Below are 23,371 nucleotides of genomic sequence, written 5' to 3' on the forward strand. Positions count from 1 at the left end.
CCAGGAATTCACTCTCGGATTCTACAGAAGCAAGTTTGAATGTCACTACCACATAGCACAGTAGCACGTCCTCAGTTCCAGTTAGATTTTCTGCACAATTAACATCCTATTTTCTGATAAATTATGTGCCTCACCATTGGTGGTCCCTCACCAACAGATGTGAGTGCCCCACCATGTGCTACAATGCCTTCCCTCCTCCTGACCTCCCTGGAAATTTCAAAAGGATTCCATCTGGTATTCAGCATCTTTATGTTTGTTCCTTTTATAAGTATTCTATGATGAAGTGAAGGGGTAGGCTTCCTGATCACGTGATCTTCCTGACTCCCACAGTCATCCATCCTTTCTGGATTAGTGCATGTAAGTATTTCCATGTTTTCCCGCAACAACATCATGGTGCCTGTATTCTCAGTCTGTGTGTGGCTGCGCCCAGCTCCCAAATCTTCCTATGCTCCATGGCCAGGACTGTGAAAGCCACACAGGAGCATGAATCAGCAGGTGGCAACTTTCCTTTTGAGTGGAGGTCCTCACCGGTGTGTCCCCAGGGTTAGGGGTGCAAGCCTGCTCCCCAGCAAGGTAGAAGCAAATGAGCATTTCTCTCCAAATAGCTGAGCGAGGGCTGCTGAATATTTTATTCATCTTTCTGATGGGCAGTGTTCTTTCTTAGTGAGTCACAATTAGGGGCTGGGTGGCTCAGTCAGTTGAACATCCGACTTCAGCTAGGTCATGAGCTCATAGGTTATGAGCTCATGGCTCGTGAGTTCAAGACTCACATTGGGCTCTCTGCTGACAGCTCTGAGCCTGGAGCCTGCTTCGGTTTCTGTGTTTCCCCCTCTGCCTCTCCCCTGCTCGCACTCTGTCTCTCTCTTTCTATCTCAAAAATGAATAAACATTAAAAAAAAAAAAGATAGACACACAGACCAATGGAATAGAATTGAAAACTCAGAGCTGGACCCAAAGGTATACAGCCAACTAATCTTTGACAAAGCAGGAAAGAATATCCAATGGAAAAAAGACAGCCTTTTTAACAGATGGTGTTGGGAGAACAGGACAGCAACATGCAGAAGAATGAAACTAGATCATTTTCTCACACCATGCACAAAAATAAACTCAAAATGGATAAAGGACCTGAACGTGAGACAGGAAACTATCAACACCCTAGAGGAGAAAGCAGGAAACAGCCTCCTTGACCTCCACCGCAGCAACTTCTTACTTGACACATCCCCAAAAGCAAGGGAATCAAGAGCAAAAATAAATGATTGGGACCTCATCAAGATTAAAAGCTTCTGCACAGCCAAGGAAACAACCCAGAAAATTAATAGGCAACCAACGGAATGGGAAAAGATAGTTGCAAATGACATATCAGATAAAGGGTTAATATCCAGAATCTATAAGGAACTCACCAAACTACACGCCCGAAAAACAAACAACCCAGTGAAGAAATGGGCAGAAGATATGAACAGACACTTCTCCAAAGAGGACATCCAGATGGCCAACAGACACATGAAACGATGCTCAGCATCCCTCCTCATCAGGGAAATACAAATCAAAACCACACTGAGATACCACCTCACGCCAGTCAGAGTGGCTAAAATGAGCAAATCAGAGAACTCTAGATGCTGGCGAGGATGTGGAGAAACGGGCACCCTCCTACACTGTTGGTGGGAATGTAAACTGGTACAGCCCCTCTGGAAAACAGTGTGGAGGTTCCTCAGGAAACTAACAATAGAACTCCCCTATGACCCAGCAATAGCACTGCTAGGAATTTACCCAAGGGATACAGAAATGCTGATGCATAGGAGCACATGTACCCCAATGTTCATAGCAGCACTCTCAACAATAGCTAAAACATGGAAAGAGCCTAAGTGTCCATCAACGGACAAATGGATCAAGAAGATGGGGTTTACCTATACCATGGAATACTACATGGCAATGAGAATGAATGAGAATGAATGAAATCTGGCCCTGTGTAGCAACATGGATGGACCTTGAGGGTGTTATGCTGAGCGAAATAAGTCAGGCAGAAAAGGACAAATATCATATGTTTGCACGTATAGGAGGATTGGGAGAAACTTAACGGAGGACCATGGGGGAGAAGAAACGGGGGAAATGGTGGGGGAAAGGGAGAGAGGCAAACCTTGAGAGACTCTTGAATGCTGAGAACAAACTGAGGACTGATGGATGTGTCGGGGAGGGGGGAAATGGGCATGGAGGAGAGCATGTGTGGGGATGAGCACCTGGTGTTATATGGAAACAAACTTGACAATAAACTATTTGTAAAAAAAAAAAAAAAAAAGGAAATGCTCAGATGACCCTGTCTATAGATTTGCAATTCTAGTTTCATATTAGAATCAGCTGGGAAGTTTTAAAAATCCCTGTACCTAGGCTCTATTCCATACCAAGTAAATCAGAATCTCTGGGTATCAATATGTTTAAAAAATCCCCAGGTGATACCAGTGAGCAGCCATGCACAATAGCTTCTATAATAGCGCTTCTCAAACTTGAAAGTGCATCACATCCTCAGGGCATCTGATTAAAATGCAGATTCTGAATTAGCAAGTCTGGGGAGAGGCCTGGGGTCTGCATTTCTGACATGCTCTCTCAGATGATCTGGAGGCTGCTGGTCTAGGAACCACACTTACCAAGGGCCTATAATAGGGTTTAGTAAAGCACGGCTCCCAGGCCAGATGCCTAGTTTTGTAAGTAGAGTTTAATTGAGGGACACTCATGCCCAGTTAGGTAGTTATAACACACTGTATGACCCAAAAGAAAGCCTAAAATATTTGCTATCTGACTCTTTATTGAAAAAAAAAGTGCTGACGTCTGGTTTATAACAGTTTAATGCTAGCATATATGTCATGAATGGAATGACCTCAGTCAGTAGGCCATGCTCATTGTCAGTAGGTGGTGAGTCGGAGGGTCTCACAGGACAGCCATGGTGAATTTTGAAGTCCCAGCAATTATTAGCTCTTCTGACCTCCTTCTGAAGCTTTCACATTTGGCTTACAATTTTGGCAATGAAAACTGTTTTCTTGCATGTAACATGCGCTACAAAAAGGAAGGATAATTTGAACTTAATGAAGGACCATGGGGGAGAAAAAGGGGAAAAATAGTGGGGGAGAGGGAGGGAGGCAAACCATGAGAGACTCTTGAATGCCAAGAACAAACTGAGGGCAGATGGGGGAGGGGGTGGGGAAGGGGGGTGATGGGTATGGAGGAGGGCACTTGTGGGGATGAGCACTGGGTGTTTTATGGAAGCCAACTTGACAATAAACTATTAAAAAAATAAAAATTCAAAAGAAAAAGGAAGAATAACTTGTACCCCTCTGAAAAGCCTTTGGCTGATATCTTTTTTTAATGTTTATTTTATTTTTTAGAGAGAGAGAGAGAGCACAAGTCGGGGAGGTGGTGTATGGGGGTGGGGGCGGGCTAGAGGATCAAAGCAAGCTCCACACTGACAGCAGAAAGCCCTATGAGGGTGAGCTCAAACTCACGAACCGTGAGATCATGACCTGAGCTGAAGTCAGACACTCAACTGACTGAGCCACCCAGGGACCCCTGGCTAATGTCTGAAGCTGTGCCACCTATTAACCATAAAATTCTAATGGATTACTGCTGGGGTTGTTTTACATTTAAAAATTATGCAAGTAATATATGCTTGTTGAGAACAACATATATGTGTGTGTGTGTGTGTGTAGTATTTATAGTCTGAAAATCCAGAAATAATCACTATGATATTTTAGTGTATAACTTTTCAGATTGTTTCTATATATACATATACTGCATGCCACAGAGTAAACTGAGGCTGTAACATCAGTTTTCTCATCTCTAATGGAAGGTGAATAATAATACCTGTGTGAAATCATTGAACATATTTACTGGTCTCTGCCCCTAACTTGTGATGCAAAGCTCTTGAAACCCTTGCTATTTCCCACATGATAAGAACACTAGGAGAATCTCTTGTTCTGCTATTTAGTCTGTGACCCCATCCATGACACAGGTCTCTGAACCCTCCTATATATTCTTAAATGGCAGGAGCACTTGGGGCAACTTTTGTTCTATGAGGCTACTCTGGGTGGGCTTTGGGATGGGGTCCCAGTCAGAGTAAACCCTGACTAGAAGCTTGGGATTTTCGGCCTCCCTTCCCAGTTCTCTTGAGAAGGGAGAGGGGCCAAAAATGGGATTAATGATCAATGAGGCCTAGGGACACCTCCCTAAAAACCCAAGAGTACAGGGTATGGAGAGCTCCCAGGTTGGAGCTGGGAGGGTTCTGTGCCTACCCCATCCCACATACCTTCCATCTGGATGTTCATTTGTACCCTTTAAAATACCATTTAATAAACCAGTAAATGTGTTTCCTTGAGTTCTGTGAGCTATTGTAGGAAATTAATCAAACTCAAGGAGGGGGTCACAGAGCCTCTGATTTGTATCCAGGTAACAACTTGGACTTGCTCTTGGCTTCCTGAGTTGGAGGGAGACATGAAAACTACAATCAGTAGCAGGTTGGTTGGAAGCATAGGTGATTATCTGGGCATGTGACTGGCATCTGAAGGTGGGCAGACAGTCCCTCAGGGCTGACTGAACGTGTAACCTTTGGTATCTGACACTGTCTTTGGGTAGGTAGTGTCAGAATTGAATTAACTTGCAGGACACCCAGACGGTGTCACAGAGAATTGCTTGTTGTGGGGAAACCCTCCCACCACGTTTGGTGACCAAAAGTGTCAGAGGTGCGAGTGTTCTGTGTGAGCACGGTCGTAGTGTAAGAATGAAGGGAACACACAGGAGAAACACAAGACAGAAAAGACACTGTAGGAGAAACTGGGTTTTTCCCTACACAGGAAAGAAAAAACAGATTTTTCTTAAAACCTACTGACAAGGTTGTTGGTAGGATTAAATGAGATCATGTCTGTAAAGTGCTGAGCTCATGTTAATAGCTCACCATACGTTACACTCTGGAAATGGGATTCTATTGATGAATAAACTAAGCCGGGGGGTTGAGGACCTTAAAGTTGTCACACTTCATTTCCACATCACTCTCTGCTGGAGAGAATTTGGCAGCAACACCACACCTATCTCCAAGGGATGCTGAGAAGTGCAGTATGTCTGGGCTGGTCAACCCAGCACAAAGCCAGGTCTGCAGAGTGGGGAGAGGTGGATTTGGTGGAAACCTCATCTCTGCCACAATATATTACACCCATTTTTCTGTGGGATTTTTCAGCTTTCACTTTTTGATATATGTGAGTAGTTTATAAATCAATGATAGTAACCTTCTGATTCATATATATATATTGCAAAGTTTTTCTTTGGCATCCTTTTTCATTTCTCACTTTGTTTATGGAATTTTCTCTTTAAAAATAACTTTTATTAAGGGAAGCCTGGGTGGCTCAGTCGGATGAGTGTCCAACTTTGGCTCAGGTCATGATCTCACAGTTTGTGGGTTTGAGTTCCACATCGGGCTCTGTGCTGTCAGCATGGAGCACACTTTGGATCCTCTGTCCTCCCCTCTCTCTGCCCCTCCCCCACTTGTTCTCTCTCTCTCTCTCTCTCTCTCTCCCTCCCTCTCAAAATAACTCAATAAACTTAAATGTTTTTAAAAAACCCATGCTTTTTAATGACTGCTTAATATTCTACCATACAGATGCTTGATATTTTACTTCATAGTCTTTCTAATTTTAGGCATTTAGATTGCTTCCAATATTTTCACTATTACAGATAATGTCTCAGTAAATGTCTTTCTGCACAAACCTTCAGCCATTCCTGCACACATGCAGTAAGTGTACATGCAGCACTGACGACATGCCGGGAACCGTGCTAGAGCTAGGGAGCCGTCAGCTAAAGAGCAGCCATCATCACTCTTGTTTTGGGTCTCAGTGTTCCACACTGTTTGTTTTTTCAGCATGAGTTTCTAGAAGTGGATGCTTGTGTCAGAGACGGAGCTGAGCTGGAGCGAGTAGTTGAGCCTGTATAGGAAGGAGCAGGGATCTCGTGCTCCTGCTTCTGGGAGGAAGTGTCTGACAAAACTGTCCATGGGAGCTGCACTGACTCTGGACAAGCTTCTTGTGAATAAACTGATGTCCAGTGGTCTGCGCCTGCAGCAGGCTGTGCATCATTTAAGGTTTGGTTCAAACTTCCCTTAAAACATGAGTAGAATAGTACTATTCTCAATAGCCGAAGTATGGAAAGAGCCCAAATGTCCATCAACAGATGAATGGATATGGTGTATATACATACAATGGAGTATTACTTGGCAATCCAAAAGAATGAAATCTTGCCATTTGCAACAACATGGATGGAAGTACAGTGTATTATGGCAAGCAAAATTAGCCAGTCAGAGAAAGACAAATATCATATGACTTCACTCATATGTGTAATTTAAGATACAAAATAGATCAACATATGGGAAGGGAAGCAAAAGCAATATAAAAACAGGGAGGGGGACAAAACATAAGAGACTCTTAAAAATGGAGAACAAACAGAGTTGCTGGAAGGTCTTTAGGGGGAGGGAGTGCTAAATGAGCAAGGGGCAGTAAGGAAGACACTTGTTGGGATGAGCACTGGGTATTACATGTAGGGGATGAATCACTGGACTCTACTCCTGAATTCATTATTGATATATGCTAACTAACTTGGATGTAAATTTTAAAAAATAATAAAAAAATGAAAAACAAAACAACATAAATACAATAAGCAACCCACATACATGCATGTGCTTGGGCAATAGTGGACTTTAGTGTCCAACAGGAGAGCATCTGGATCTTTGGTGGTGGTGGGGGTGATGAGAAGAAATTATAAATAATCATAGTCATCAGTTCTGCACCTGATATGTGTGGGGCCCCAGGCAAGCCTACAAATGGAGGCCCACATACCATAGGTCTAAATATTGAAAAGTTATTCATCGAACTGTTAAACAAAATACATTCTTACTCCCCTGCCTTTGCAGATAGACCTTCATAACAACTTGAAGACCAAGTTCAAATTCAGAATTTCTGGGCTCTTTGAGCTTATATGCAGCAGCACAGGACAAGCCCACCCTAGGCCTGTGGCCTACCCCCGTTTTCTTCTCACCCCCAACACCTGAGAGTCCTCTACCACTCTACCCATACCCCACTGACAGCTGCCCCACTTTACCCTCAGGGTCTGGGATCCAGGTGTGATTCAGGAGGACAAACCCTGGGGAATAGATCCATGCAGGTCCTCAAAGTGGGAAAAGCAGTTTGGGAAGGAGATTTGGGCTCCCAGTTACCTGGAACATGCTCTACAGAAAGAGACCTGGGCTCCAAGGCTCTCATCCTCACCCCAGCGTGAGTGGGAGCTAGATTGGGACTAAAGCCTGGGACAAGAAAGTGACTCCTTTTGCTGGGTCTAAGGTGTACTGCCAACAGCGATCATTTATTGAGCTGTACTTTATGCCAGACACAGTTCTCCATGATTTCTGTGCATTGTTACTTCCAAATCACAGAGTGGTGAAGGTCCTTTTTCAACTCACAGGTGGTAATGGGCCAGCCGGGATTCCACCTCTGCAGCCTGACTCCAGAATCTACACTCTTTTTTGAAATCATTATTTTTTATTTATTTATTTTGAGAAAGACGGAGTGCAAGTGGAGGAGGATCAGAGAGAGAAGGAGGGGGATTATCCTAAGCAGGTTCCGTGCAGTCAGATCCCAATGTGGGGCTTAAACTCATGAAGCCATGAGAACATGACCTGAGCCCGTCAGATGCTTAACTGACGGAGCCACCAGGCGCCCCCAGACGCCCCCAGAATCCACGCTCTTGACGACAGTAGTTACTGCTTCTCATAAAAGGATGGGGAAGCTCTGGGTTAGATTATCTTGAGACCCACTTCCTTCCCAGTGATGTGACTCAGCTGTGCAAAGAGGGCAGCTCCCAGCCTGGCCAGCTCTGTCTGAGGGGAAGGCCCAGGGAGTTCTAAGGTGCTATGTCTAATATCCCATAACCCCATAATTTCATACCCCTTTTCCCCCCATAGACAGTCCCAAGAGATAAATTCTATTACTAAATATTCTGAATCTGGACTATGTTGATAATTTATGAAAATAAGCTATAGTTTCTTCTCTGAATTTTCTCAGGATTATCTCCGTAAGTGGGAATGTTGAAATGGTTCCTTCCAGATGGACCTTTCTCTTATCATCATGGAAATTATGCGGCTCTCTCCTGCTTCTTGCAAATCAGAGTGTAGAGGAAATGCATTCCCTTGAAAATGCTTCTAAGTCTAGGTTTTTCCAAAATAAAAGTATTTTATCAAAACAATATTTAGACTATGGAAGCTTTTTTCTGAGTTTCACCATCTTGGCTCTGTGGATAATGTTTTGGCCAGGACTGTGGTCTTGTGTCAAATCACATTCCTGCATCGTGGGTTTTGTAACAGTGACTGAATCATGAGATGGTCTTTTACTACCCCATCCATGCAGGCTAGCTTGGGAGCTTTGATGAAGGAGAATGCAAGCCCCCATCCCCTCGATCTCTCTGCAGTGTTCTCAGTGGTACCTTCACTTGCATGTAGGATGACTATTTCCCCTAAGTTAAATCTATTAAATATTTTATATCTCTCATATTACTCCCCCTTGGACTGAGTTAACAGGCAAAGGAATAAGAACAACATATGTAGAATTTTGGCCAGTCTGATAACTCCCTGGCACTGTTCTGGAAAATGTGAAAGCAGAAGGAAATTCTCTGTAATTGCCCAAATGGGAATGATTTCAACAAGCACATGGTTCTCCCCATGGGCAGGGGCAGGATGGTTCTTCTGTGTTTGATTGTTCTCACTTATAGAGTGGTGAAGAGTTTGTTTCATTCTCTGTGCTCATTAGCATTGGGCTCCCTATAGCAACTGCCCTCTTGGTTTGTTCAGGGAGCCTTCCAGGATGGGAAAGTTGGTGTGTTCCTCCTACGTGGGTATTTTGTAACTGTGTTCATGACTTATAGACAGATTGGGTCATATTCTAAGTCCCAGTCTCCATTTTCTTTCCTCCCAAGACTACTATTCAATGACAGTTTGGAGCTCTCTGCCCCCCATGCCTTTAGGAGAATGACCTTATTTATTATTCAGCCTCCTGAATTGTGAGTTCTAGTCCTGGTTATGTTACTTCCAAAATTTGACATGGACATTCAAACTTTGTGTGTCTCATTTCACTAATTGTCAGTGAAGACAGAAGGACCTGCCTTGCATACCTGGAGCATGGGGTAGGCATCTAACCAAGGGTTATTCCAACAGATGTGAGGGGGTTAATGGAGATAGGAAGATGAGTGAGACATGGTCCCTCCTGTCAATGGAAAACCAATAGGTAAATGAGAAACTCTGACATGTGGGTGAGAGAACTCTGAAACTTTACAGTGCTTTTTTGTGTTTGTTTGTTTGTTTGTTTGTTTTTATTTCTTTACCTTTGAGAGGGGGGAGGAAGGGCAGAGGCAGAGAGAGACACAGAATCCAAAGCAGGTTCCAGGCTCTGAGCCATCAGCACAAAGCCTGATGTGGGGGTTGAAACCATGAACTATGATATCATGACCTGAGCCTAAGTAGGATGCTTAACCAACAGAGCCACCCATGTTCCCCTACAGTGCTTTGTATGAAAAGTTATTACTGTTTAGCATTTTTGGAGTGACCATAGCCTAGGAGGCAGTGCTGGTCTGGGAATCTTAAAAGCTGACTTAGTCCAGGTTATCAGTCCTAGTAGAAAACATTTGCACTAGGCACCAAGAGCAAGCTCACAGTTCATCTGACGGTAGTTTCTAGAATTGTAGACAAGGTGCCTAGGTAGAAATGGCTTCTAAGGACTGACCTCACAAAAAACAAATCCATTTAGTCACAGTTTTCTTAAACTGTGTTCCATATTCATTTTGGAGATGTTAATATGTATGGTGGGAAAAAAATATTGTGGGCTCAAGTAAGTTTGGGAAATGTTGCATACTCCATGTCCCTTAACAATGCATAATGTCTTTTAGCAGATCAAAAACCTGAAAAGTTTTGCATTAAATAAATCTATTAATTTTGTTTACTTTATGTTTCTGTATGGAAGACTTTTTAGGGTCTCATTTTATAAAACCTGGTTGACAAGTATTTTTTAAGGCACTAGTTTGGGAAATGCTGAGTGGCAAAGGTGTGGTAAATATCATAGGTAATTACAAGAAGAACCACATGAAAGACTACAGATGCCTTGGCCCAAATATATTTCCAGCAGTAGAAAACAAAACTAACCCCAAACATACGATCTATAGATTGAGTCAGTAAATCAAAACACTAATGTTTGTGCTTATTTGTATTATTATTTATGATTAATGCAGAGAAGCAAATGTACCATTCATCAAACATTTTATCTTTCTTATTAACTCACTTGAATATTTCTTTTCTTAATGTTTACTTATTTATTTTTGAGAAAGAGAAAGAGCGAGTGCACACAAACTAGGGAGGAGCAGAAAGAGAGAGGGGGACACAAAATCTGAAGCAGATTCCAGGCTCTGAGCTGTCATCATAAAGCCCCATGCAGGGCTTGAACTCATGGACCAGAGATCAAGATCCGATCCAAAGTCAGACGCTTAACCAACTGAGCCACCAACGTGTCCTTTACCTGAATATTTCTCATTTAAACTTACTCTTTTTTCTAACGTTTGTTTCTTATTGAGAGACAGAAAGAGACAGAGCATGAGTGGGGGAAGGGCAGTGGGAGGTGGGGAGAGACACAGAATCTGAAGCAGGCTCCAGACTCTGAGCTGTTAGCACAGAGCCCAACGCAGGGCTCGAATTCACAAACCATGAGATCATGACCTGAGCCGAAGTCGGACACTTAACTGACCAAGCCACGCAGTCACCCCTAAGCTTACTATTTTATTTTAGATATATATATAAATCTTGACTCTGTTACTTTTACAAATTTGGGTGAGTCATGTGACCTCTCATTTACCAGGAATGAAGAAAAAACCTAGCGACAGGGTTGTTGAGAGTAGGGGAAATAAGTGCATTATTGTACTTAGTGCACAGTGGCTCCTTTGTAAATGGTTGCTCTCCTCTGCCCTACAAACTTACTAAAAACACCTACAGCAGATCTATATGAAGTGTAGCTAGTACTAACTTCCCAAGGATATTATAGAATTGAGGAAAAATTTGTTTCACGCTTATTCATCTTGTACAATCACAAAAGAAAACCTTGAAATAGATTTCTTGAATCCTGGTGCCACTTCCTTAACCTCAGGACAGGAGACTGTGGGTATGAGGATGAATTCATCACAGAAAGCTGAAGTGGCACTTTTGTCATTGAGGCTGTGGCCACTGGGGATAGTCCCTCCTCTAGCTGTGGTAGACTATGGTCAAGACTGACGTCACCCATGAAGCTCACTTCCTTTACCCAGTTTTTCTTTTTACATGTGTGCTTAAGTAATTTGATAGGGAAAGTTTCTGCCAAAAATCCAGAGGGAAGTGGCACTTATTTTTACATCAATGTTTACTAAATACCCACAGTGCACCAGTCAATGAGCTTCCTGCCCTCATGAAACAGCAACCAGAAGGGGATGACATTAGCATCAAAATACTCAATGGAGGGCACAAACATAGCAATGTGGACGTGACCACCAGGTTCATTTTCCTAGGTCACCAGCATTCTGAATAAATTGTAGCTGTCATTTGAAAGGTTTAGGATCCACTTTCAAGAGAAGAAATGAATAAATATTGAGTATCTGTTAACCATTTGTGGACACTTAGCCTTTTAGTCTTTATCCACCAGGCAGTCCCGGGTTTAAGGCCCTCTGATACATATGAAGCCATCTTTTCTTCTGAAAAAACAAAATAAAAATCAAAACAAAACAAACAAAAAAAAAACCATCGGTTCGGTCTTGCTCTACTATCTGATATGAAGACACAGACATCTAATATAACTCATCTTTGTTTTATAAGACCCAAAGCCTTTATGGATAGATTTGGTGCAAAACAGTGCAAGTGCCAAGGCTTCTGATCAGTACCTGTGAAAAAAACCCATGACTAGGGCACACCTTTCTGAAGCATTCTCTGATTAAAATGTAGAAACTACAGACCTCTGGAAACTGGAAAAAGAAAGCAGGTGCATGGAACTGGCAAAGGATGTTTGGCATATGCAAGTCAGGCACTAAGGGCACAGTTCATGCAACTATCACATTTCATCTTCCCAGAAATCCTATATAAGAGTTTGCATTTCCCAAATAGAGAGTTGAGGCTCAGAGAGGTTAAGTAATTGACCAAGATTTAATCCCAGATCTATCTGCCTTCCAGCCTATTGTCTTTCTGCTGTGCTATGTGGAACTCGGCGTGGGAGCTCAGATAAGGCAGTGACATCTGATGAATGAGGCAATTAAACAATGGTTTCCCAATCTTTAACTTCTCTAGAAGTGAGAACCCTACAACCATCCATCTTCAGCCCCTGGGGTAATGGAATAAGAAGCTTTGGGGAGCTCTGCCCTTTTCCAGCTGGGTGGCCTTCGATGAAACACTTCCAGTGATCATGAGCCATCAGCTTCCTCAGCCCCAAAATGGGAATAATCACGATGCTAAGATGAAAATAGTAATAAGGAAGAGCACCAGAGTAGGAGAGGTAAAAGCTTAGGTTTTAGAGTGAGGCAGGTATTTATATCCCAGGTTGACCACTTACAATTTGGGTGACCTTGGGGAGCTTACTTAAATTCTTTGGGCTGCAATTTCCTTATCTGACATCTGGCAAAAACAATATTTCCTCCCTCAGAGTATTGTTGCAAGGATTACAGTCATGAATAAATGTATGCAGGTAAACACTGAGCACAGTGATTAGAAGGTTGTAAGGACTCAATAAAAGTTACCACTGTGATTACCCACACTGACTAAGTTACAAGGATCTTGTCTCTCTTGAAACTTAAAGCAATAACATGTATGGGAAGGTGTTTGGTAAACTGTAAAGTTTACTCTGTCATGTTACTTATCATTAGAGGTGGTAATAATTGTGGTTGTAGTGTGCTTACTATTAATACTTTTTCTTTGTAGTTATGCTCTGAGAAAGACCAAATGAGTCAGCTACTCCTTGCCCTAGAAGATAGAGATGTCAGTCAAGTATGTGTGGATACCAGGACCAAAACTAACACCATATAAGAGCCAATTTACCTGGAGTGGCCATTACAGGTGAAATGAAGATTGAAGAAGGAAACATTGGATCTTACCCATAACACAGTTGATCTTCTCTCCCAGCCAGTGCTGGCATCACCCAGCATTCATTCCTAAACCAAAGATTCATTCCATTCATTTCAGCTGGGAAAACATGCTAAAGAACAATCTAGACATCAAGAAAAAAAAAACAACCCAGAAAGGTGATGTATGTGTGAGACACACAGAAGCTCCAAGTCCCCAGCTGTCCCCACTGGGACTGCATCAGTGTGCCCAGCTCTCCAAAACTTGGCTGAAATACTTTGCAAGGAAATAAAATAGGCTGATGCCTTTCCAGAATGGGTATGGCAAATTGCTACACGTGTGCAGACACTCCCTTCTCCTATTCCCATGGCAGACCTCACCAACTGATGGTCTCACCCTTTCCTGCTGACCCCAGGTAGGAATTCAGGATCCCTCCCAGCAGAGCACACAGGTATATGGTGCTGAAAGACCAAGGTTTTCATACAGGGTGAAATCCAATGGTAATCCCACTTGATAATATCAGCCTACTAGCCATCCAACATTTCTGAGGGTGGTGGCAATGGCAGACCCCACCGATTGTCTACCTAACAGCTATTCCCCTCTTCTTCCTCTTTATTGGCAGAGTCTACATTGTATTACAAAGGCTGAAAAATTTCAGGTACTCGGTTTCCCAGCCTCCTCTGTGGCAAAGACATAAGTATTTGTTCTAATCCTGGCCAAAGGGACACAAGTGGATATCTCCTGCACAACTTCTCCTATTCTCCTGTGAAAGCTCTCCTCCCTAATAAAAGAGATATGCAGAGAGAAACACTCTTTATGCTTCAGCCTTGCTTGTGTGGAGATGTAATGGCACAGGCTGTCATCATGGTCTTGCAGCCATAAGGGGCCAAACCTAAAAATGAAAACCAGTGTCCTGTAGATGATGGTGCCAAGAGATTCAAAACACCTGGGCCTTTCGTAGCATTCTTCGTGGCTAAGTTTGCCAAATTTGGGAACCACTTACTTCTGCCATTCTTGTGTTATGAGAAAATAAGTCCTTGTTTGAGCCACTTTTCCTTGGATATGCTATTACCGTAGCCAAAAGCATCCCCTACCTTAAATGGTAGAGCATATCTCCCAGGAAAAATGCTGAATATGCCAACTGCTCATTTTCTCAGCTTCCTGCACCATTCAGAATGGGCATATTATTTAGGCTCCACCAATCATATGCACCCATGCCGAGCCTTGGGTTGGAAGCTAGTGGCATGAAGAAATAGAGATGGTGCAGAATCCATGGTAGTGAAGGAGGCAGGAGCTGTCGGTGTCCACAGACGGCAGTGCCAGTGGCTCCAGCTGCAGTGGGCATCTGAGGTCCAGTGATGTCCAGGTCACTCAGGAGTGCCTCAGCTGCAGCAGCGATGGCATTGTTTGGAGTGGGTCAGGGAAGGGAGTGCCTGGCTGCATAGCTTCCAAGCCTGACTCTCCATCCTTCCAAGAAATTTTGAGCTTCTCAGTATCTTTTTAATCAATTCCCATTTTGCTTAAAATAGCAAAATTGGTTTCTGTTGCTTACAACTAAAATACGGACAGATACAACAAGCTCATCTAGTGGTAAGTATGGATGATACTATGTAAAAAGAGCCCCTTGTTGGCAAACTGCCCACTTCCCGCCATTTCTTTTGAGCATATAAACAGTTACATCTCTAAGTCTTAGTGTGTAAAAACAAAACAAAACAAAACAAAACAAAAAAACAAGAACGTGTTTCCTTTTATATATTTGTATTTCCATGGTGAGGGAGGTATAAAATTAAATTAATCGTTAAGATCACCCTCCCAAAACACACATGAAACAATATTTTCTACTTCCTGGAAGGAAACAAGAGCTTTGCTCGCCTCTCCTTTGTGGTTGCTCATAATGTCCACAGTGACCTAGTTACCATAGTGAGAGCTTCCTTTTCAAAGCACAGTGGAGAGACAACCAGTTCGGAATGTGTTCCAACAGTCATGTGACTCTTTCCTGCTCCCATAGACACCAATTTCACTGTCAGCCCTATGCACTGTTGCCTCCTCCCTTTATACTGATCTTATGCTATGGAGGCTCCTAAACCCTTGATGTGGGGCCAGCTGAGGTTTTGGAAGCAGCTGTTTTTTCCCCTGATCCTATTTTGAGTTCGTCGAAGGGTGAGGCTCTGAGTGAAGCTTGAAAACACATGCAGTAGATACAAGAGCCAAGAACAAAACCAAGCCTCCTCTTCTTCAGGCTCTTAAGCTAACTGGGCTTCAATGGTAGACCAGATGCCTGACACTGCCTCATTTGGTCAAGATAGTGATGTCTGGATGGAAACTACTGCTGCAGGCTTAATTGCCTCAAATCCTAATTTCTGGCTATTCTTCCCATCGCCAGCCTCTTTCTTCTTCAGTTAATCAGTGATAATAGTAATAGTAATAACCACTTTTTTTTTAATTAAGTACATAGGATCAGCCTTACTATAGGCAAGATGGTTTATATACATTATTTAATTTAATCCTCTTAGCAAGGTATTTTTAACCCATTTTATGAATGAGAAAACTGAGATGCAAAGAGGTGAAGAAAACACACCAAGTTCACATGCAGAGGTTGACATTATGAGTTATCTTTTCATAAGTGCAAGTTTTATCTCCCAGACAGGCTCCTTGAAGACAAGAATCAAATAATATTGACTTTTCTAGAACCCATGGTGTTAGAAGTAATGCACTTTGGTAAGTTGCTCTGTCTTTTGATACATCCTGGAATAGGGGCATGAGAAAAAAAAAATTGACTTTGGGAGGGAGTTAGCCAATGGTACACTGGGAAATGTTTTAAAAAATGGCCCTCCCGGGGACAAAGACTTGATTTGTATTGTTTACCTATTTCTATTGAGCAAACACACTCACTATAGCTGGTTTAAAACTGCTAATGTGAAGGCCTACGAGGAGACAAGCACATTGGCTCTCAGGAGATGGTAGAGGCTGGCTCCAGCACCTCACTGGCTTCTGCCAAGTGCACCAAGCATGTAGTCCCAAACCTTCTTTGGCTGTCTGGGAGGCATTTAGCTCTGTGATCCATGAACAGGTTCTCAAAAGCATAATGCCTTAGAAGGGTTGGGGGCTAGTGGATAATTTACCCAAATTGTACTCTGATGCAGAGGTTCTTTCTGGGTGTGTCTGTACCCACTTAACATAGGGCACAGAACCTTCATGCCAGTCAATTGGAACACACACCCACATAGCATAGAGTTATGTTTAGACAGACTGAAGCCATATGATCCATGGTAACCCTTCTTCATAAAAGCAAACAAATAAAGCAAAGACTTTTTGCTGTGACTTAGAGTAACAAGGAGAAGAATTTCTTCCAAGAATGATTAGCCTCAAAGATATGCAAAAAATGTCTAACCAAACACAGGGTTTAATGATATGAAATTCTTCCTGCCGGTCAGCAGGTCTTTTCGTCATCACCTATGTCTGAGATACTCCTATTTAAACAAAAAACAATAAACCTCTTGTTTAAGCCCTGGTCAAACTTACCACCAGGAGGAACATGTTTTCAAATGCTTACAATAAGAGATGATAGATTTTGTGTTTCTGAAATAATTGTATGTAGAACAAAAAGAAAATGTAGATGTGTTGTTAAAAGGGAAACAGATTTCTGAGTTTCAGTATATCTAAATCTTTTATTTTAAGTTAGTGAAATTGAAAACAATACTTAGGAGCTCAGTAATAGGATGACATCATAGGTATGTGTACTTGGACTGGGGGATTCATTCTTTCAACAAACTTATTGAATGTTTTCTATGTGCCAGATGCTCGGTAAGGATCTGGGGATGTAAAGAAGAAATCGCACAGGTCACTGACCCAGGAATGAGGTGGCTGAAGAATGTTTTATATGGGCTGGCAAACTGCATCCTGAGGGCCAAACCCAGCCCACAGCCTAGAGGGTTACTGGAGAACAGTCACATCATTTATTGACATACTGTCTATGGCTTCTTCTATCACAGCAGAGTTGAGTAGTTAGGACAGAGACTATATGACCACAAAGCCTAAAACCATTACTACCTGGCTCTTTATAGAAAAAAGGCCAGTCCCTGGTTTAGGAAGAGATACTACAGGCCTCCACTAAGACCCTGACAACAGAAATAAAGATGAGAACCTACAGTCCAGTGAACCTTAGAAGGCAGCATCTGTAAGGCAGAATGGGAGCCAGATAAAGGGAAACAGCCCAGGCATCCACCTTACACCTGGGGCCTAGAGGAAGGGACCTTTCTTCCAAGCCATCTCTTTCCCATCCTGTAGGCCTTGAGTACCAATACCCAGCATTTCTTGGTGCACAGTAGGGCAAACTATTTATGTGTTTGTCAAACATACTCCTATATTAATGGGAATGACCTTTTGTTCTAGAAAGACGGGGACAATATGCTTAAAACAAACACCTATTTTTTGAGTTAATAGTTCCTTGAAATATTGTTCACTGCTTTATCTAATGCTGCCATAGAAATCAAATGGAGGCCAGCCAATTAAATAAAATATAGCAATATTGAATTTGGCAAGTTAAAACCTATAAAAGTGTTTTTCATAATCATTATCATGATTATACTAACCCAAAATAAAGCACTATCAGATAATTTAATCTTTAATAGATAAAAATTTAATGAAGTAGTGGCTAGGTGACTTGACAGTAAATCTTTGCTTTATTTCTTCATCTTAATGAGAAAATTAATGATAGGTTCAAGGTAGATGAAGAAGTCTGCTATGGGGGCAAGATCACCTTGAGGAACTCTCTTTTTTTTTTCTAATTTTTTACATTTATTTATTTTTGAGAGACAGAGAGCAAGCTGGGAAGGATCAGGGAGAGAAGGAGACACAGATTATAAAGTAGGCTCAAGGCTCCGAGCTGGCTGTCAGCACAGAACCCAACACAGGGCTCAAACCCACAAACTGTGAGACCATGACCTGGACTGAAGTCAGATGCTTCGACTAAGCCACCCAGGTGCCCCAAGGACCTTTTGACTATAGGCCTCTCTCTTACCCCCATGGATCTGTGAGAATGTGCAAAGTACCTCAACCTTACAAACATCAGGAATCATGCCACGTTAAGTCCTTAAGTACAAATTAACCGTATTAATGACTATTCAACTCAACAAATAGTATCCAACACCTACTGGGTGTAAGGCATGGCTGTGCCCTGCTCTGGGGGTGGCAGAAAGACCATGAAGACCAGCTATTCACCCTGAATGAGCTGTGACTCTCATTCACAGCTGGAAAGGACAGAGGGCCAGTGTGTGTCTGAATAAGTCAAATGTGATCTATTCTTAGTAGAAATAGAACCATATTATCAATGACAGCTAGTGCTAAGTCTACCCATCACAACTTCCTAATCTGCTAACAGTACCACCTCCCTCCTGCCCATGACCATACTGTATTGCTGCCAAACACAGAGCACCCTGGCCCTGTCTCCCCCACCCCCAATCCAAGCACCTCAGGTTCCTGGCCACAGTGAGGGCTCAGAGTCCTTCCCCAGACTTGCTAAGTTGTTGCCTGGAGGGCACAGCCTTTCCACCCTCATTTCAAAGTTGGAGGTACAGTCAAAGCACAGCCACCAAGTGTCCTTCCCCTGGATGGAGTTTGGGGCACTGATGCTGATGATGCTCACAGAGAAGCCAGGAGTGCTATGACCTCAGTCAAAGCTCTGCTTCCTGGCATCCCTGCCCAGCCCACAGTTTGCCTTTGAAACCAGCCCAGGTTTATGTAAGTCTGAGTTGAGTTTTTAGCTCTTGCAAAAAAAAAAAAAAAAAATCTGACTAATAAAAATAAAAATGTGACCACGGAAGCAGAGGAGAAGGGGTGGTTGATTCTAGCTGGGGTACTGGGCATGAGAACCTCCAGCTGAGAAATGAAGACTGGGTAAGATTCTTATAGGCAAAAAGGCAAGAAACAGCACAACAGCCAGCAGGTACCACACGTGCAAAAATACGCAGGCTGCAGCTGGCTCAGGAAATAGGCCCAGGTTTGATGTGATTGGAGGTATGCAGGCTGGGGTTGGGGGAGGAGTTGGCTGCAGAGAAAGAGAAACAAATAAAAGGCAGAGTGGGGTCAGAATATTTGTGATGAGCTTTGAATGCTCAAATGTGAGGAGTTCCCAAGGTCCAGGGTAAGGAGTGTCATCTTCTTAGTATGTCTTTAAGTAGAAATTGCTCTCAAGCAAGTGGCAGTCTGTAGGCCAGCATTAGAGAGCTGAATGCCACGTTGGGCTGGTTTTTCTCTCATTACAGACCTCCCATTTCTTAGTCCCCCTGTAATCAGGGCTTGCTTACCTGTGCGTGATTACCAGTGTCAATGACAAGCTGTTTGGGAGAAATAAGCCATTTAACATGCACTCTACTCTGAAATATGGTATTTTGGTTGCGTTTTAATTTGCCTGTGGCTGCAGCTGAAGATTAAAAAAAAAAAAACCAGCATGGGTCTGGCATAGAAGCTAAACTTGCAAAGTGTAGTTGTGTGTGCTGTTCTCAAATGGACGTAGCCCTTCACTAAATGTGAAGACATCTCAGGTTCCTCACATGAGTTGATTATCTTTGTTGAAGCAGATCTTAAGTAAAAGGCAGTGCCTAATTTTTGAAGGCAGCTTTTAAGTCTGAGTGCTACAAAATACTGCAATAAAAATGAGAATAGGGAGCAAGCACAGGACCTCTTTGTACTATTTTTGCAACCTCCTGAGAGACTATAATCATTTCAAAATAAATGTTTTTTAAATGGAGCAGGGTCTGTGGTTAAATACATTGGGAAAATGCTAAGCACTGTGTCCTTCTGATGGAGATTTTATAAAGCACATGGTTTTCCAAAGGTTCTGAGAAGTCCTACAGCAAAAATAACAAGATTCATCTGGGCCCTGGGGGTGACATAAGACCTAATTCCATATATAATAGATACACATGACATGGGTTGCATTGTCTGTCTTCTTAAGGGAGGTCCAGACCAAAAAAAGTTTGGAGAGGCCATGGGTGGACATTAGAATTCACAAGGGCTCTTAGCTGCCCCTGCTGATAAGTAGGTTTTGAACCAGCCTGTCCTGCCAAGCAGAGACGATCCACAGACTCAGACACCTAGAATCTTACCTATTACCCACACACCCCCTGGGAGTCCTGGAAACCCTGTGGCCCACTCTACCCTGTAAGGACATGAGTGGGAGTGAGTAGGGCACATGTATAGGACAGGGAGGGGGCCAGAATGGCTGGACCAGAGAGGAGAACACTCTGGAAAAGTAATGGGAGCACAAATAAGACCAGTAAATAATGATGTGTATGTATAGTGAGGTGTTGTAGGAGACTAAGATAGTGCTTGGCTTTATGAAGCATAATATTTAATTGATTGGGTGTATTAGGATGGATTAGACCAGGATGCAATGAGCTATATTGCAAAGAAGAATCTAGATTCCTTCTTGGAGCCATAATATACCACAGGAATTCAAAAAATCATAAATGTGTAAGAGCAGACTATCTTGAGAGGCAATGGAAATTGTTTTAAAGAGGATCTTGAAGAATGAGTAGAATTTCAAAAGTGGCATCCATTATTATATCAGTTAAGAGTGCTGCTAACTGCAAGGAATAGAGAATCAAGCTGACAGTTTAAGGGTTAAAGATGTTTTCTTATCTCACAGAAAGTATGGAAGCCAATGAATGAGGCTCAAAAACATCCTAAGAGAAAAAAAGCAACACCTCAATGACCACATTCTATGTAATTCCATTTATGTGGAATTCTAGGAAAGGAAACAGCAGTGGTTGTCAGAGGCTGGGATAGAGGTAGGGAGTTGATTACAGAGGCTCAGTGAACCTTTTGGGGCGACACTATTCTATATCATAACAGTGGAGATGCTAACACTACCATCTATGTCTGTCAAAACTCACAGAACTGCCCACTTAAATGAGTTAATTTTTTTGTGTATACCTCAGTAAATCTTATTTTAATACCAACAGAATATATATTCATTGTAGAAAACTTGGAAAATACAAAACACCCAAAGAAAAACATTAGAGTCTCTCACAGTGTTGAAACACATCCTTTCCACATTTGTTATAATAAAATTGGGATTACACTGTCAATGTTTTATAGTCTTTTTAAAAAAATTTTTTTAAATATTTTATGTATTTCTGAGAGAGAGACAGTGTGAGCAGAGGAAGGTCAGAGAGGGAGACACAGAATCTGAAACAGGCTCCAGGTTCTGAGCTGGCTGTCAGCACAGAGCCCGATGTGGGGCTCGAACCCACGAACCATGAGATCATGACCTGAGCCAAAGTAGGACGCCCAATCGACTGAGCCACCCAGGCGCCCCTATAGTCTTTTTCTGAAACTTAAATTTTGATGCCTTAGGAGTATGTCATTAGATGGATGCACCAGAAGTTGCTTAATAGTCTGCATTTTGGGGGTATTTGTAGTGTTCATTCTTTTCAGATCATAAATAATCCTCTGCTGCCTCAGTTCTCTTATATAGACCCAAAATATTTCCTAATTGGTGTATCCGGTGGAAGGGCATGAACAGATTTAGCACTCTTGACACGTACTGAGTGGCATATTCTTTTGATTGTCCTCAAGGATGACAAATCATCACCTTGGAAAGGTAGACAATATTTTTGAGTATTTGAAACTCATGTGGAGCAACATCTTGAGAATGAGGAGACATGTATTAGGAATGAAGAGACAGGCAAGCTGTGGAATGCTATGTGAGTATTATGACCAAACTTTCTGAAAGTTCTAAAAGCAGTTTCAGAAGGGGGCTCCAGTGTTGTTCAGAGCTATCAACAGTCTAAGTGTAAGGCAACCCCTTTAAAGAGCAGCTCTTGAGGTCCCTGGTTGGGAGAGTTGGTTAAGCATCCGACTCTTGATTTTGACTCAGGTCATGATCTCTCGGTTCATGGGTTTGAACCCCATGTTGGGATCTGTGCTAACAGTGCAGAGCCTGCTTGGGATTCTCTCCCTCTCTTTGCCCCTTCTCTACTCATGCTCTTTCTCTCTCTCTCTCTCAAAATAAATGAACATTTAAAAAAATAAAGAACAATTCTCATGCAAATAGAGACATTCCATACATTTGCTCCTTTGCTAATATATTAGTATTATAACTTCATACTTACATCTTGGCTACATGTGTCTCTATATGTTGTATAAGGCTGATTTCTTTCTATGCATAAGGGATACTTATTTACATAGCTACTACAATGACTTGGCATGGTGGGGAAGGAGGCACAGAATTTTCTAGATTCACTACCATGCTCTCATTACAACTCCATGCCAGGTCATGAAACCCATGCCTACAGGAGCTTCTCATTGTGGGCATGAATCGCTGGGCCTCCCAGCCTTTGTGCTGTCACTGCCTGAGATGAGTCACTTGGGAATTTCACACAAGTGAGTGTCAGCCCTCAGGTAAGCTGACACTTAGCATAGGGCTCTCTCCTCCCAGATGCATGTATTAGTTTGTAAGGACATCACTCACTGGATTAGAGGCTCACCCTACTTCAGTATGACCTCATCTTAATTTCCCTGCAAAGACCCTATTTCCAAACAAGTTCATGCTCGGGAGTACCCAGATTACGACTGTAACCTATCTTTTTGGGGGGACACAATTGAACCCATGATGACTTTGCTTTCTTTGTTCCAGTTAAGCCAACTTTTCACAATTTCTGTGAAAATTGTATTATAAATGCACATCAAGTATCCTGATTGATTTGTAAATCCTGATTGATTAATCATTAGTTCTCAGCTGGGGGCAATTTTTCCCATCAGGGGCAATTAGCAATATCTGGAGACATTTTTCGTTGTCATGACTGGGGAGGGATGTTAGTAGCACCCAGGATGTGGAGGCTGGGGGTGCTGCCAAACATCCCACCGGGCACACGACAACCCCCAACAGCCATGTGTAGTCCAGAATGTCAGTAGTACCAACGCTGGAAAGCCCTGATCTAAACCCATCCTCCCCTATTGGTTAGGACTTCAGCATTCCTTATAGGGACACAGGATTTAATCCATCACATCTCTCACATGATATCATTTTGGCCTCAACACCAGGACTGACATGTGAGTCATTATCATGATGATGGAAAGTTGCTCAAACACAAGTCAGGTCTTACTCTGGAAATGGACAGGAAATGAGAAAGTTCTATTTTAAATTGTGAATGTTAATCACTGATATTTATCAAAACCGGCATTAAACAAAAACCAACTGTACTGAGAATAGATGCAAGAAAAAGGTATAATACC

This window comes from Crocuta crocuta, unplaced genomic scaffold (genome assembly GCF_008692635.1).
Source record: "Crocuta crocuta isolate KB4526 unplaced genomic scaffold, BGI_CrCroc_1.0 scaffold24, whole genome shotgun sequence".
Taxonomy (NCBI): Eukaryota; Metazoa; Chordata; class Mammalia; order Carnivora; family Hyaenidae; genus Crocuta; species Crocuta crocuta.